Source organism: Dreissena polymorpha, chromosome 10 (assembly GCF_020536995.1).
Source record: "Dreissena polymorpha isolate Duluth1 chromosome 10, UMN_Dpol_1.0, whole genome shotgun sequence".
NCBI lineage: Eukaryota > Metazoa > Mollusca > Bivalvia > Myida > Dreissenidae > Dreissena > Dreissena polymorpha.
The window spans coordinates 65,598,335-65,616,757 of record NC_068364.1 but is presented as its reverse complement, the minus strand read 5'-3'; the positions used below and the strand labels follow the sequence as shown (position 1 = coordinate 65,616,757).

Genomic DNA, 18,423 nt, shown 5'->3' with positions numbered 1-18,423 from the left:
CAAGGATTTTGTTAGGGACTGGGATAGATGTAAGGAAAGTTATTTTGACCAGTCTCGGAAAGCCAGGGGGCGCAGGGCGATAGGGGTTAACCCTTTCCAAGTTAGTTATAGAGAGTTCGGAAAGGGGAATCGCAGGGCTAAATATAAGATTTCCTTGAAGTTCCATGAGTTCCTGACTTTCCGGGATCCCTGCTATGAAACCTGAAACTGACCTCATGTTTGAAGGTGATAAGGCCCGGACTGCGACGCTGCCAAGGTGGAAAGTCCCCCTAGAGAGTAGGGTGGCAAGCGCCTGAGCGGACTTGAGTTGCAGTAAAATGCAACCGGACGCAAGAGGCACAGTCCGCTCAACGAGACCGGGGAGCTCCTTAGCCAAACACGAGGCCAGTTGAAAAATAGTGAAAAAAGACATAATGGGGCCTACGCTTCCAACTGACTGGAGGAGGCACTTAAAGGGCATGATGTTGTGAGTAAGATGATGGGAATCTAACCCTGAAAGTGCCTCCCCTAGTAAAGGGGCCAGGTTCTTACTCTGCCCCTTGGATGTTTTATTGTGAAAGGACATTGTAGGAATTGAATGAGAAAAAGAAATCGACAAGGTATAAAGAAAGAATAATTACTACAAACGCAATCCTGGGACAATCAACCAATATATATAAATTTAATCTAATTGCCGTTAATAACCAGACAGTATAACATAAATAACACGCACCGCACCGGTAAATAACCCAAAAAGTTTATATAAATCAATAATAATGCTATGTTAAGTCATTTGGTAGTTGCTATATACTGTAATATAAAAACCAAGAAAAAAGTTTCCGAAAACCAAATGACGTCCGAAATAGTGCTATTAAAGAATTTACGAAAAAGAAAAAAAATTAGTCATGGACGGGCAGGGAATCAATAGCGGTAGTGTAGTGGATTTGGATTTCTCTGTTCTTGCAGGGCCTCTCTGTTTTCCTGTAACTTTGGCGGTTAATTTCAGAAGCTTTAATATATTCTTTATTTACAAACAGCCAACATGGCGGCCGGAAACACGAAATGTATATATTTCTCAATAATTCTGGATCTTATATATATCTGGCCGCCACGTAGTTTACAACACCTTCATTACTAGTTTGTTACACTTTTAGATGCAAACAGCAAGTTGAAAGAAAATCTTATTTTCTTAAACGGATAATTCCTAGTGATAATCGGCGATAATTTTGCCGACTTTGATTACAAAATTAACGGCTTCTAATTTAATAAAAATGAGGTATAAACTCAAGAAAACATATTGTAACTAACGAACAATTCATATGCGATAATTGGCGATAATTTTGCCGTCTTTGATTAAAAAATTTACGGCTTTTAATTCAAAAACTGAAATATCTACTCAAGGAAAATATTGCAGCTAACGAACAATTTTTGCCGACTTTGATTATAAAATTAACGGCTTTTAAGTAGACTAAAAGTTAAAACCAGAATTAATATGACTATTTAATATATATGATAATAAAATATCAGCATAACTATTCAATGATAGTACAAGATATTGTATGGCCTTTCTGGTATACCATGAGGCCTTTTCGGTTCACTTATGCGGCCTTTTTGGTAAGGTCTTTTGGTAAACGGCCTTTCTGGTACTATACCTTAAAAACAACGGTAGTGGATCCAGTGTGTCTGGAATGATATTCAGGTAAATTTTGCATAATTTCGCGACCTGTCCAATTGAGTTCCTGCATCATGTAAATTTTAATGTATTGAAAGCATCATCTACTAAGTTTAAATGTTATCTTGTCATGCAAGGAACCTCACTGCCCAGTGAGAGAGTCTTCTGCACAGCAGGAGATCTCGCCAGTGCTCATAGGACTTACCTGGATCTGGACAATGTTTAAATGCTAAAACAAACATCAAACTGTATGAACAGTGAAAAGCATATGTTAACAAAAAAACTGTTAAGTGAATTATTGTAAAGGTTTCGTTTTATTTTGACATTGATACAATGTTAAACGAGAAATGTGTTATTAAAAAAAATGTTTAATGTTTTTTAGTCAAATTATACTTCTAAAACCATTGATTTCTTTAATTTAGACAGAAACTTCTAATTTTCTCTTATATGAGGGATCCGGGTCCGAAAAACTGTAAGAAACCATATTTGGATTCGGATTCGGATCCGAACAATTTTTTTGGATTCGTTGCAGCCCTAGTTAAAAGCTAGATAATTTTGGGGTTATCGAGCACATCAGTACAAATCTTTCGTATACATGTAGTAAGACCAAAAGAAAAGAAAAGTTACACTAACTTTGCCATAAATGATGGTAGATTGGTGTACTAAACGTAAAGTGTTTGTTTGTTTTTTTCTAAAAAAAAATCTTAACGATTTCCCACCTTTATAAGAAATGTCATGACATGCAGAAATCTTCGCACTCTCTCTTAACATTCTATTTATACGTTTCGGTCAATTTTAAGTTATTTTAGTGAAATGGATCGAATAAATGAAACTTGATTGTTAATTTAATATCGATAGTTATTTAGTGAATATGATCGACAACTGATAGTGCAATACGAAAATAAGGGTATAGTTGGCACATAAAATCAATATCGGTAGTGAAGTCGGGTTGGGTGAAACACCTTTTAACGCCTTTTTTGTAAACTGGGCAGGTCCGAGGATTTGACTGTCTGCAATATCTGACATTCGACAATTCTTGGTGGTTTTTAGGTAGTGAAATATGGACTTGCATTTTATTCACGGACATGCGAACATCGGCTTAAGCTATGTGTCGCAAAGAGCTACGCTGTTCGCTATAAAGTCACGCAAGGTTTCGTTTTCTCGTTAGCGTATAAAATAGCTTCTAACCAGACTGAGAAACTGCACAGGAAGGTCTGTACCTACGCTGTCCGCATATGGTATAAGACCAGTTTTCGCATGCCGCGGGTCAATTAAATTGATGTGATTCATTATTTTAGCGAAAAACTTGAATGTTTTCAAGTAAATAATTTATAAATTGATAATACTGGTTACGTGAATGAATTTTTATTTTTAAATGAATTTATGAATTAACAAATTGAGGATGTATATAAATGATTATAATGGTTATATGCTATGACTATCATTTCGTTGTCGTTCACGATGGGTAAAGTACATTTTATTAAAACGTTGGTATACCAACCTCGAGTAGTTTGAAATGTGGGCACTTCAAGTGACATTAGACGCATCTAACAGTATATACTATGTTTATAGGTGTCTATCGCAACCGTTGTTTATTTTTGGTGTTTTCACTTCATATACACTTATATTTGTTAATGCAGCGCCAACATACTAAAACAATATCCCGGAAAGAGAAAAATAATGCATTTGAATATCAACAGTCGATTTCGCCAGCATGTATATCATGCATGAACGATGTGAATCTAAATTTAGTTTTACTTTTAGAGCAGATTCGTTCATACGACAAAAAACACAAAATTTTGATTAACGGATCATTTTAATTTCCTGCGACGATATCTATTCATACGACACACGAACACTAACTCCGATCCTAATAAAAGACAGTTCCGCTCGGCTTAGAGGACTGGGACAGTCATGATAAATATCAAATATAAAATATATTTTTTATAAACAACTGGTAGCAAGATGAGTTGCAGATAATTGGTCAGTTACCTAGTAGTAGTAGTAGTAGTAGTAGTAGTAGTAGTAGTAGTAGTAGTAGCAGCAGCAACAACAACAACAACAGTAGTCGTAGTAGTAGTAATAGTAGTTCTTATAGTAGTATGTTATGTTATAGAAACTTATATAAGATTCTTGCCTGCTTTGACTAGCTATATATATACATGCGTACAGAATATTTACACATGTTACGCAAATTTGATTGGCTGACTAACTCGGGATCTCGAGATGACGAAAATTCTCTCCTGTTTTATTTAATGCACTCTGCCTTTATTTACTGCATCGCTCTTTTTTTAATTGTACGCCGCTTTTATTTAGTTTTGCACTCCTCTTTTTTCTATCTCGTGGCCACGACATAGCTAACTCGTGGCCACGAGATAGAAAAAAGAGGAGAGCAATTTAAAAAAAGAGAAGCACCGCTCTTTTTTTAATTGTACGCCGCTTTTATTTAGTTTTGCACTCCTCTTTTTTCTATCTCGTGGCCACGACATAGCTAACTCTTGGCCACGAGATAGAAAAAAGAGGAGAACAATTTAAAAAAGAGAAGTGAATGTCACCTCTATGCCACCGTAGTTACCACATTTTAACTAACTCTTTTGACCTTTTATTTCTTTTCAGCTCAATTCAACAGCGAAAATGCCCATAATTTCACTTTCAAGTTGGTAGGCGAATCATGTTTTAAATAACGATATAAACACTTAACACCGTGTAATTTTCTGTCTGCAATCTAATCCAAAACTAAAATACAAATAAGTGTTTCGTGGAAAGAACACTTAGTCAGTGTTCCATGACTTGCGGAAAATAATATTGTTATTGTTTCGACAAGCGACGTTTTCCGTATCTTTAGTGCTCGCCGTACAAAACGGAAATGATAAATATGTAGCTATAAAACTGGTCCAGAGTCCAAGCAGACTTGTCTTTGTTTAATAAAAAAAAAACTCTTTATATATCTTTACTTAAATATATTGTTGCTAAGGCCCTTCTATCGATAAAAAAAGTATCCGAACTTATTTCTTTTGAGATATTTTAAGGCAATAATAGTCGCCTTTGGACAGTGCATTACGTATGTATTCCCCAAATTCAAAACGTGCATATGCGTTAAGAGCGCTCAGTAAATATTGAATTGCGGGATATTAATTGTGCAACGATTCATTTTTTTCGGAATGATTTGGGGATATGTGTTTTGGACCGGACGTGCAGTTTGGGAACATGCATGTTCAATTTACATATGTATGCGCGTTTGTTATAGTGAAATAATACAAATGTGTACTCTACCTTTAAAAAAATCAGCTTATTAGAATGATCCTTACAAAGTTTTTAAAATTTCGTTATAATATATATATATATATATATATATATATATATATATATATATATATATATATATATATATGTATATTCATTCCTTTTTTTGATATTTGACATACCAGATATAACAATTGACAACTGAGCGCATCATTTTATATCGTAGCATAAGTACAATGCAAACATGTTATACTGTTTAACAATTGCTATTTATGTGGGCCTCGTTCGAGGAAAACCAGAGGATGTGCATGTGTGTTAAGTTTCGTACCAGATAAACCCGTGAAGTCCGCTTTGGCTGGATTTTCGTTTAGAATAGACATCCTTTTTAACGAAGAATTATTAACAACGGAAAGTGTCGTTCTTTATTAACCTTTGCGGTCTGCACAGGCTTATCTGGTAATATACTTTAAACACGAGAATTAAGCCTAGTTTTCTCAGAGCGCGGCTTACTGTATATAGCTTTATATCAGTCGCAATTTTCAAGCATCACTTGACATTTAAAGGGGCCTTTTCACAGACCTAGGCATGTATTGAAGTTTGTCATAAAATGCTTTGTATTGATAAATGTAAAAATTGGATCTAATATATTAAAATAAAAGATGCTTTAAAAAGTTTGTTACCACCCTAACGGCCACAGTTATGTCTCCAATTAATGAAACTTGGTCAGAATGTTTATTTGGACAACATAATAAAATATTATAGGCCGTAACGAGTCTGGGTCAACAGTTCAAATCTTAGTAAAACCTTGTTATCATTCCAGATGACTCAATTTTGATGTTAAAACTTTTTCAGAATGTTACTTTTGAAATATTCAAGGCTGAGTTCCAATGTGGGTGAAGTTTCCCAAAAACATAGATCACCAGGTCACATATAAGAAAAGCGTTGGTGCCATCCCAGAGGGAACAGTTTGTTCAATCTTGATTAAAATATAGACAGAATGTTTATCTTGGCAATATCTCAGGCGACTTTGAATCTGGGCTGTATTAAAAAACTATGTCACTTGGTCATATGTTAGAAAAAACTTGTGCCACTGTATTAATAAAATAAGTTTATGTAACATGTGAGCTAACCCTATTATTATTTAGTAAAGTGTTGAGCATCTGTGTGTTATTGTTTTTAAGGTTTAATTAAATCAACAGCAATCACACTGTGTGTCAATACGTCAATATGAAATGTCTTGTCACAGCCATAATTTTGCCATATCCCTACCTCAAAGGTCAAGGTCACGAAGTGGATTAAGGTCAAAGTTAGCCATAAAACAGCTTGAACATTATTGTGGCAGCCATAACTGTTCTTATATTAATTTGTTTTACAATAATTTGGTACAAATGCAATTCATTAAACAAAACTTTTTAAAGATTAAAATTTTGCCATACATCATTTTTCGAACTGTAACTTTGTCATCCATCATGCTATTTTAAGGTAAATTTCTACTAATGATAGCCATGATGGCATTTCTAGTGTAGAACCTGTCTCCTTACCGTAGAGGTCTGGATCCCAAACGTCAATTGAGGTTATAGAGCAACTCGTCAAGGTTGTTACTTTTTTTATGTAACATTCAGCTTACCGCAAATGACTACAACGAGCAGACTAAGTATCGCTGTTAACCTGTCTCCTTACATCAAATATAAAGGTCATTATGCTAATATTCATTTTTTTGCCATAGACATATTGTGTTTTTGCGTTTTTTTGAGACATATTCGCTATGTGTGGGCATCCGTGCTGTATGGCAACGCCATGTACATATGTATATCCTATTTTTTCTTATTATGTTCATGCCTTTTTTGACGCCAAATATACAACAATGTGTGTCGGTAAACTTGGGTGAGCGCTTCAGGGCCATCATCATCCTGTTTTATGTTATGATTCTCTAAATTTAACAATGTTAAACTGAAGCATTTCGTGGAAAGTATTACAATATGGCTGTAAATTAACAATAAATATTTGCAAAGTGTCTATAATTTTCTCTATTATTGCTCACTGTTTGAAACAGTAAATACATAGCTCTTGATAACTGATAGTTCATATGAACCACAGAAAAGCACAAATGCATACCTTATCATTCGAAATAACCTGCGTTATACATACCTGTGTGTATGTTACCCGTCTATCCTCTTTGTATTCAGCCGCAATTACATACCCTAGTGTATGGTATATCGTTTTTAAAACGTGTTTAATTTTTTGATGTTTATGTTGTTTTTTCTCACCTACCGTTGTACCCAGAGCGGACTATATGTTTCCCGGAAAGACCGTCCTAATATAAATCCTGGCATATATTAAAAACATACTGCAATTAGGTTGATGAAACTTGGTATGTATGTAGATGGCAATATGCGACATATGCACGTTATTTCATTGTTGTTTCTTTAGACAAACATAGCGGTTGTTATGGTAACTGATATAAATGAAAACTAAAATCTAGATAATGCGATAACTCAAAAAGTGCTCAAGCTACGTTTATTGAAAGGGCAATGTCGATTGACGGCCATACGGGGAAGGAATATGTACGCTATTTTGGTGGTATTATTTAAAAATGGTTACATGTGTTATTATTGCATTAATAAATGAAAACAAAACTCTGTTTCCTGCAATTACCTAATAAGTAAGTAAGCTTGTTTGATGCACTTGATTCGTGGATAGAGACCTCTGTGCAGAATATTATTTTAGTCTGTTCCAATATTGCCTGCCCGTCTGTACGTCTGTTCATGTAAACAAATATTTATCCTGTTGTAACTAAGAAATAAAGCTAGGTTAGAATAATTTAGTTTAAACCTATTAATTTTAGCTCGATTGCATCGAGAGCCTAAAGCTGATTTGAAATGCTCTCGAAACCGCTTCTTGAGACTAGAACCAGTACTTAGTGTCTATTGGGGAGACCTAAAGAACGCTCACACTGTGGGGATCGAACTCGTGTTCACCACCCGGTCGCTAGGCGAAACACCATATCCTCTACTCCACGGCGACCTTTAAAGCATTGTTCATGAGTCTATAGTAGCTTTATCATTCTGTCCGTCCGTCTGTCCGAAAAATCAGGATCTTGCGATAACTCACGAAGTACTTCAGCTACTTCTAGCTTAATGAAACTTAGTATGTGGGTAGATGGTCATATGCATTATATGCACGGTATTTTAGTATTGTTGCTGGGTTAAGTAATTTGATTGGTATGGTTGCAAAAATAGGTGAACACTAAATTCTAAATCCTGACTCAATTAACAAGTACCGAATCTAAATTTGTAAAACTTATGAAGATCATGATCTTACTCCGACAACATTTAACCGGTAGGAGACTGCTGTTGTATTCATTCAAAAGCTGCTGTTGCACTAAGCAAATACTGAGAAGTACCCATATACGCAAAGTCAAACTTCAGTCTCAGCAGCCGGAGAGAACTTTGAACGTATGACAAGGAACCGTTTGCCACGGAATGAGACACCTATAATACCAAAAAACGTTACTTAGCATTTCAAGACTGGAACTATTGGAACAATTGAAATATAAATATAAACCCTGAATTCTCAGCAAAAATTGTTTTGATTTAAAATGAGATAAACTTGCATACAATTTTCAAACAACAACACATAAATAATGTTTTCAAAATATCGTAATAGTCAAGTTATTCTCTGACACTATTCTACGACCAACCAAAGTTTCTTTCATTCACTGATCTAGTGCAAAACAATAGGCCTACGTGACGTGTTTCTAAATAATGTTAAAACATGTATAGTCAGTGACGATTGTGTGAAAAGAGGGAGGGGGCAGACTGCAACAAGTCTGGGACTAAGACCGATGATGAGGACCGTGCCGCGATTAACGTATCCAGTCTGGCACCGAGATCCGCAACCGAGTATCCGGAACCTGATGTGCAAGCGGACGGTGGACGGGCGGGCGTTTCACCGACAAGAAGTGTAGGTGTTTCGGACTTATCTGCGCGAACGAATGTGACGCGCACGAGTGTGACAAACCCGATGGCAAAAGCGTCTACATCCGGGGACCATGGCCAGCGTGACTTACGGTCGACACAGCAGTCTACGCACAACAACTCAGCACTAGCGGTAAATTCTACTAGCGACATCAGCGGTAAGATTTCTACGCAAAACATAGACAGTGTATTTCATAGACTGGCTAATACATTACAAGAAGGCTTTAATTTGCCTAAACCTGAACTGTTGACATTTAGTGGCAGATCCATTGATTATTGCAATTTTATTAAGAATTATGATACAAATGTAGAATGTTAAGTGTATGATGATAGGCTTATATTGAGCTACCTTATACAGTACTGTGTGGGTGAGGCCAAATGTAGTATTGGAGATTGTGTTTTATTAGAACCTACTGAGGAATATAGGCGTGCGAGAGATATTTTGCAATTTCGTTACGGCAAACCCCATGTCATTTCTATGTCTTATATCGATACGCTTGTGCATGGTCCTCAGATTAAGGCCTCAGATGTTGATGCACTTTCAATGCTAGCGTTGGACATGCACAAATGTGAGATAACTCTTTCTCAACTAGGTTTTGCCTCTGATATTGACAATTCAGAAAACCTTAGAAGCATTGTTAGACGCTTGCCCATGCATATGAGAACAAGATGGGTTGATTAAGCACATGACATAAATGTTAAATCAGACAGAGAGCCAACATTTTTTTATTTAGTTTGCTTTGTCAACAAAATGTCACAGACTGCTAGTTCAATGTATGCTACCGATATTGTTAGAGACAACCAGTAACGTAGCAGTGGCCATGATACACATGTAAAGTCTGACAGTTTTGTAAACACAAATGTCACAACTCTTACTACGCATACGGGTAGCGAGTGTGCGAAATTTGAGCGCAAATGCATTTGTTGTTCTGGTAAATGCAAAGAATTGAGTGACTGTATAGCATTTATTGCCATGCCATTAAGTGAGAGGCGGAAGTTTGTTGCCATACGTAAACTATGTTTCAATTGTCTTAAAAGGAAGACACATGTCTGTAAGTTGTAAAATGCCCAAGCAGTGCAATGTTCCTGAGTGTCAAGGTAAACACCATTCGTTATTACATTTTTGTGTAAAGCCCGAGTCAGACCGCAATGTTTTTCAGCCGTCCGTGAATTGCGCATCTGCGCAAGGTTCGTTGCTAAAGGCGTATTTGGGTAACATACATGTGAAAGTTACGGGAATGAGCGGCAACACATGCGAGACGCACGCTCTAATAGATGATGGCGCAGATAACTCGTTGTGCGATGAGCGGCTTTTGAAAAAGCTAAGGCAGCCAGGGAAACCAGTAGATTTCAAGATAACGACAGTTAACTCTTCTGGAAGTTCAGTTTCCGGCTCAGAAGTAAATCTCCGTGTTCAGTCAGCTTCCGGAAGTGACGTACTGGATTTAAAGAAGGTCTGGTCTGTGAAGAGACTTCCAGTGAACGCCAGATCAGCCGCTACTGCAGAAAGTATACGTAAGTTTCCACACCTAGCCGATATTCACATTCCCCGCTTGATGTCGAGTGACGTAATGCTGCTCATAGGTACAGACGCACAGGAAGCACACATTCCGCTAGAAGTCCGCGCGGTAGATGGTCATCAACCGTATGCAGTCAGGACGCGACTTGGATGGGAAATACGAGGGCCACTGCCAGCAGAAGACAGCTTTAATGACGTCAACATCAACTTTGGACACTCTAGTGACGTCATTTTGCAACAACAACTAGAAAGAATGTGGACCGCAGATTTCAACGATGTAATACACTGTGATAAACCTTCAATGTCGTTAGAAGATATGAAGGCTATGAAAATAATGGAATCCTCACTTGTGCATGAAGACGGACATTACATGATGGGACTTCCATGGCGAGATGATGAAGTGTCCATGACAAACAATATTGCGCTGGCACGTATTCGTTTACAACATCTTAAGAAGAAACTCTCGCGGGAGCCTATGCTTCACGAGAAATAAACCGCGACTGTTAGCGATTATATCGAAAAAGGCTACGCGAAAGAAATACCGCATGGCGAGACAACAGATCGTACATGGTACTTGCCGCACCATCCGGGAAAGTACGTGTAGTATTTGATTGTGCTGCAAAATTCAAGGACGTGTCACTGAATAGTAAATTGCTTCAAGGTCCTGACTAAACAAATAGTCTAGTGGGCGTGCTGATACGTTTCCGACAAGAGAATGTGGTCATAATGGCAGATATAGAAGCTATGTTTCACCAGGTGCGCGTATTTGACAAAGACTGTGATGCTCTTTGCTTTCTATGTGGGCTGGTGGTGACATGACAAAATCTCCAAAGACGTACTGCATGCAAGTTCACCTGTTTAGGGCGACGTCGTCGCCGAGCTGCGCGGCTTATGCGTTAAAACGAACTGCATCAGCCAACGCTGAAATGTATGATAAAGACGTGATATCGACAGTTCACAGAAATTTCTATGTCGATGACTGCTTGAAGTCCGTAGGATCAGAAGAGGCAGCTGTTAAACTTGCTACAGAGTTGCAGTCCCTCATGAAGCGTGGCGGCTTCAGGTTGACCAAGTGGCTGAGCAACAGAAGGAAGGTTCTCGACGCTATACCGGAAACGGAACGTGCTCTTTCAGTCGTCAAACTTGAACTCGGGGACTCTCTACCAAACGATCGTGCTTTGGGCGTTTTATGGAACGTAAATGATGATGCAACGATTAATTTCAAGGTGAAATTAGAGGAAAGGCCTGTCACAAGAAGAGGTATGCTTTCGATAGTAAGTTCGATATACGACCCTCTTGGATTGGTTTCTCCGGTCACGTTGCGAGCAAAGGCAATTGTACAGAGCCCATGCAGAGAGAAGATCGATTGGGATGATGTCGCGCCGCAGATATCCGGAAACGAGTGGCGGCGGTGACTTTCAAGTCTACAACATCTGGAAAACGTCGCCGTAAAACGTTGTTTAACGGCCAAACAACACTGGAAAACTAAAAGATGTGCAACTCCATTTCTTCAGTGACGGTTCCGAGCTGGGCTACGGCGTATGCGCATACCTGCGTTAAGTAGATGAAAACGACTGTGTTTCATGTGCCCTTGTCCTCGGTAAAGCACGACTGGCTCCTATTAAGCAGATGTCAATATCACGCATTGAACTGTCAGGGTCCGTAACTGCATGTCGGTTGAGCTCGATGATCTCAAGTGAACTTGATTTGAGGATTGATAGGACAGTATACTGGACTGATTCGACAATAATACGTGGATATATCAGAAATGAGACATTCGTCGGGAACCGACTTAGTATTATACATGAAATAAGATCAGTACAACAATGGCGCCATGTTGACTCCGGTTCGAATCCTGCTGACATTGCTGCAAGGGGAATCGACGCAAACGATACAGATGGGCTTCAGAAATGGTTTAATGACCCTGCGTTTCTGCGTCGTGATCCGTCATCATGACCGGTATGCTCCACAGTGCACGACGTGAGCGGCGATGACGTTGAGGTGAAGAGAGAAGCTTTCATCAACCATACATCGACTGTATTATGTATAGATGCAATAACGGTTCGCTTCTCAAACTGGACAAAGTTACAACGGGCAGTTGCATGGCTATTAAGGTTCAAGTCATATTGCAGAAAACGCTAAATCAACCATGACGTAGAAGTACGCACGTCCGACTTAGACGTGATAGAAGTCCGTAATGCCGAACGGGCAATACTACAGTATGTGCAGAGGACACATTTCGCGGAGGAACTAACATCTATGACAATCGGCAATCAAATTAAAACCGACAGTCAGTTAGCTTCGTTGAATCCGGTGCTGCATAACGGGTACATCCGGGTCGGTGGCAGACAACAACAGGCCAATGCTGACAATGACCCCATTGTCCTCCCTAGTAAGCAGCACTTTACAAGCTCATCATTTCGCATTATCACAAGCTAAATGGTCACGTCGGTGTCCAGCAGGTGCTCGCCTCGTCACGGTAAGATTTTGGATATCACGCGGTCCCATTACAGTAAAAAGTGTACTTAAGGACTGCTTCGTTTGTAAAAAGCAACCCAGTCCACTGCTTACCAACAGATGGGTTCGCTACTTCCGGAACAGACGACTCCAGAAAATCCACCATTCACTGCTGTATGAGTTGACTTCTTTGGACCGCTAAATGTGAAACATGGCCGATCACACTTAAAGAGATACGGATGCCTATTCACGTGTTTAACTACTCGCGCAATTCACATTGAAGTTGCGCATAGTCTGACAACTAACTCGTTCGTTGCAGCCTTTCAACGGTTTACAAGCCGACGTGGGATTCCAAAGAAGTTATTTAGCGACAACGGAACGAATATCGTTAGCGGCGATAGAGGATTACGTGAGGCATTTATTGAGTGGAACCAGTGGACCATCAATGAATACATGTTACAACATCACATTGAATGGCAGTTCAACCCTCCTTATGCTAGTCATAGTGGCGGTGTCTGGGAGCGGCTTATACGATCAACTCGAAGCATTCTGAAGGCTACTGCTCAGGAGTAACTACTTACAGTTGAAAAGCTGTTAACATTGTTGGGTGAAGCAGAGCGAATTCTTAACGATAGGCCTATCACGCGTGTGAGTAATGACCCAAAAGACCCACCGGCCCTTACACCAAACATGCTTCTGCTCATGAGATCGAATGCCTGCCTTCCGAGAGGGATTTTCAAGAAGGAAGATTCTTACTCAGTACGTTGGTGGAAACAGATTCATTACCTGGCAGATGTATTCTGGCGACGCTGGATACGGAAATACTTACCTCTACTGCAAATAAGACAAAAATGGCAGAGAGAATGAACAGATCTTCGCGAAGGAGATGTAGTGCTTGTTGCCGAAGACAACGTACGGAGGGGACAGTAGCCTATGGGACGGGTTGTCAAGGTCATTCCTGGAATGGATGGGCACGTGCGTAGCTGTGTAGTTCGGACTCGGGGTTCCCAATCAGTGAAACCTATTACTAAACTGTGCTTGTCAGAGACTGCGATATAGGGCTCTATATAATTTTACAATCCTGAACTAGGGTTCTTATGTATGCATTTTTGAAATTACTCATGACTCGCGGTTATTGAACCCTTGACTAAATTTTAGATAAAAAAGTTTATGTATTTCATGTAACTTATGTAAATTGTATAACAATTTTAAAATTGACACATTAAATTGATAATACTTGTATAAGTCACTTTAAATTGGGTGAATCGTAATATACAATGTATTAAAGACTTTTTATTTTATCATCTGATATAGAGTGCCGATGTAATTACTTTCAACGATGAAGGAATTGTTTGTCACAGTTATATTTGTTGTGCAACTGTTACAATTGACATAAAATATGCATTAATGAGTCAATGTGTATCATTAATAATAACTTTAAGTATATAATACTCACCTGTCCAGTTCTAATGATGCGATATGAATGTTATATGTGCATATGTGATGATTTCATACATGGTAAATATAGTTAATGATGTAACATATTACTATGTTCTTCGTTCAGATTATTAATGGTGAAAAGAAAAAGATAATTCTAGCAAACTTATTTCGTTGTGAATGTAATTACCTATTATTGCATATGTTTGTACTTATTCTTATCACTTATTGTGATTTTTTTATGATAAGTATATTAACTTACTGAAATTACTTACAGACGTAAGTTTATTTGGCTTATCGTACGCATGACTGTTTTGGGTTTCCCCTGGTAAAATATTGTTTACGTTGTCAGTGTCATAGTGAGTAATGCTTATCTGCTTTAGGCAGACTGTATATGTATTTGTGTTTCAATTAGTATAGCTAATTGAATTTTAATTGATATTTAATTGACATTTAGATGTCTCTGGTTTAAAATACCACACAGTTCACTATGCATGATATGTGATGAAATACGGAGATATTTTCATTGTTGGGGGTATAAGAACCTACGCTTTTATGTTTAGCGCCACGACGTCACGTGCATATATGCGTTTTACGTCATATTATAGACGTCATAACGGTCACTTATAAAAACAATATTTGTACAACATTTGTGGACAACATCACAATCGAGAATTGTTAGTAAATTCACTTTATGTGGAACATATCATCATGGAAACATGCGTCTTTCTACCGATTTATTTCTCACACATACGACGTAGACGAATACGTAGACGTCTACGTCTATGTCTTTAAGTATTAACATTTATTCTATGGTTTGTATTTGTTAAATTGTACATCTGATTACCTACGTAGTTTAAGTCAGAGGACATGTATACATGTATTTTTATCTTAATATGCGATGCAAATAGAACCTTTCGACATATCCTGATATTAACCGTCGGAAATATCCGATTAAATAATGCATTTTCTTCTCAATCGAACTCGGTTGATAGTCAAAAACGCCTGCTTGTGTCAGAACAAGAAGAAATACTCTAGTATGTCCAGATAGTGATCCTACTTGTCGATCTCAATTTATCGGATGAGTTTACCCCCGCCTTCTTAAGCAAGAAGCATTCTTTATTTATTGAGACAATTCCGTGTTTTACTTGCAGTGTGCATATCATCTTGTTTAGCTATGAATATGCTGACCTGTTATTTTTAAATATCCTTAAAGTCATGTCCCTACCAATCGTGCATTCGTTAACGAGCTCTTCGTTTAGCGCTTTTTGCATCCATCACCATCATGTTATACATTTACTCGTAGGATGCAACCGTGCTTCAAATGGCTAAATAAAGATTTAAAAATGAAAACATCATTATTTTCGCACTGTATCCTTATTTAAAGTCAATATGCACATGTCATAATTTAATGAATGTACCTATAAACTATTGTTTACAGAATGTAAGCTCCGATCATTGGATGAAAGCATGCATCCGAAGGTGTTTAAAGTCAATAGTAAGAATCGATTATGAAATGAATATGAATAAACTACACAACTATAAACATTATAAAAGAATAATAATATCACAGTATTACGTTAGATTACGTTTTGTCGGCACATTCTGTGCATCTGCAAGAGAGCTTTATAGCGCATAGTCTGTTCTTCAAAAGGCGTTCACATTATATCGAATTAAATATAAATCTGTGTCAATATATCGAAATACTCTAATTAAATATTGACAATACGTCAGCGTATTAAATTAATATCTTCCAGAAAATCACTTGGTGATAAACCCAGTTTAATAGCAAATGTATATGTATTCATATTTGAACATTCATCCAATTTACATGGTATGACATTACCTGTAATTTCAATACCTCCATTAGATAATTATTTTAGTATATGAATTTCGAATTACACAAAATAAAGTTATAACATCTTTATTTTACCTTTTCTTTGCAAAAGCACATGACTAGAACATATGGACTAGGTTAAAATAATTAACTTCAGTAAGAACAAATTTTTAGTTGGAGAGAATGAGCCACAACATCAAATATATGAAACTACATATAAATCAGGAATGATTACACCCAGTGGCCTTCCTGATTTTAAGTAGCTGACAGTCAATGCAAAGTTATTATAAGCAATAGTGAACAAATCCGCAACATTAATCGCAATGTTATCCATTATAAGCAAAGTAATCGCAATGTTATCCAAGTTCCGCAATCTAAAGCAATTCCGCAATATGCAAATCCGCAATGTAAAGCAATTCCGCAAAGTGACTAACTATCCAGATAAAAGCCAAATAAGAGCTGGGGGTAACCTATATCCGAGCAAATCCCATCTCCGCAAAAAAACTTTTCTTTGTAATAAACTTTTTTTTTGTAATAATCAGAAGGTAACCACCGAAGTATGGATTTATACTCAGCAATCCTAAGACAACTGGCCACATAAAAATATCACCCTCAGAATTATTATAATATTTAAATTTCCAAAAAATGTGTCTACCAAAGGAGACTGTCAGAAACTTGAATTTTTCCGCCGCACAAGATAAGTTTGATGATGCGACCTTAATAGGCAATAATACAACGTAATATGCATGAATAATAAGCAATAAAACAATTTTAACACACAAGGTTGAAATCAACCTTTAGAGTTTAAGTACGAATAACGACTTACCAAAAAGAACTAAAAACATGAGTATAAGAACAACATTTGCAGCACAATAATTAACAAACGAGGATGACATCAACCTGAACAGCGTAAGAATAGGAGCAGACTAAATATAAATGAATGGTCTTCACACAACTAAGCTCAAAACAGAACTGGTTGTGCATTGGGCAAGACTTGCGATCAGTTTATTGAAACATACATACACGAATATTACATTTCGTAATATATAACCATAAAGTATAATCGTAGATTAACATGACAGTACAACCTCTATCTATTTATTCTATAACATAGTACAACTATGATTTGTATACATAACTTCTATTCTTTATCCTTAACTGTTGTTTGCAAGGCCAGGGTAAAGACCAGAGATAAAACTTCATCAGAAAACATCCGATGCCCAATGTAAATAAATCTGGAAAACTGTACCAGAAAACAACACATATTAACATATACCTGAGGGCATATTGCAACTCAAACATAACTGGTCATTTAAACCAATTTATTTATGAGGTTCGAATTTCAAAAAGTGAAAGTCTTTAGTTCGAAGTCTAGCGTAGGACTGACCAAACAATAAACAAAAACTTGCAGATTCCCGCCTATGTTCGCCTGAGTGACCATCACTCACATGACAACCATAACGCTTGAACGAACCGCATATATACCTGTTTTGTGCGGTGCGTTATGTTTAGACATACGTTCTGTGCTACACTCCGTAACGCATAGAACTGAACATTCTTGTGCTTTAATAGTATTATAAAGGCCACACAGTCCACAGTGTTCCCAAATGTTTGTTATAGATTCCACATAGGCTCACAACACCAAATCAGGTAAATGGTGACGGCTCGCTTGTAGGACGAGGCAGGTAAAGTTTGTAGGACGACGCAGGAACAAGGCGCTCGTCTGGGCACGGTAACAGAAATTTCCCAGGAAGGCTGGTAAACCCCCAATTTGGTGTCGGTAACAGCTCATCAGTATCAGTACATGGTGGGAACCTTGGACAGCGTGCACATTGCCAGTGGAACTCCAGTACAATTGGGTTGCCGCTGCAATTATACAGCAAAGACGGACCAAGCAAAAGAAATCCTTAATTTGCAAATTTGCAAAGTTATCAAAAATGCATAGAGATTCTACAATACACATGAAGCAACTATACATAATTCCTATATATATATATTTATATCCTTTTTTTGGGGATGGGGATTTCATAGTATGTATGTCTCGTTCTGCACCGTAGCTAGGCGCACACGCCGAAGTCTCAAATGGGAATATGTATGTCTGTTTGTATGTCTGTGTATCTGGTTGTTCACACACCTTTCTCACTATATATATATATATATATATATATATATATATATATATATATATAATTCCTAGCAAACAGGGTGTGGTGGGTGGGTTTTTAAACAATAACTTTCAAAATTGCAACAAGTTTCTGCAGCGCTGGAGAAAAAAGGAAGTGGAATAGACTATTATTTTTAC

General features: G+C 37.5%; 1 protein-coding gene across 2 annotated transcripts in view; it reads right to left on the bottom strand.

Annotated features, from left to right (window-relative positions):
- The window catches only part of LOC127848640 (receptor-binding cancer antigen expressed on SiSo cells-like), a 360,763-nt gene that overhangs the window by 187,988 nt on the left and 154,352 nt on the right, over positions 1-18,423 (bottom strand). The window lies entirely within an intron of this gene.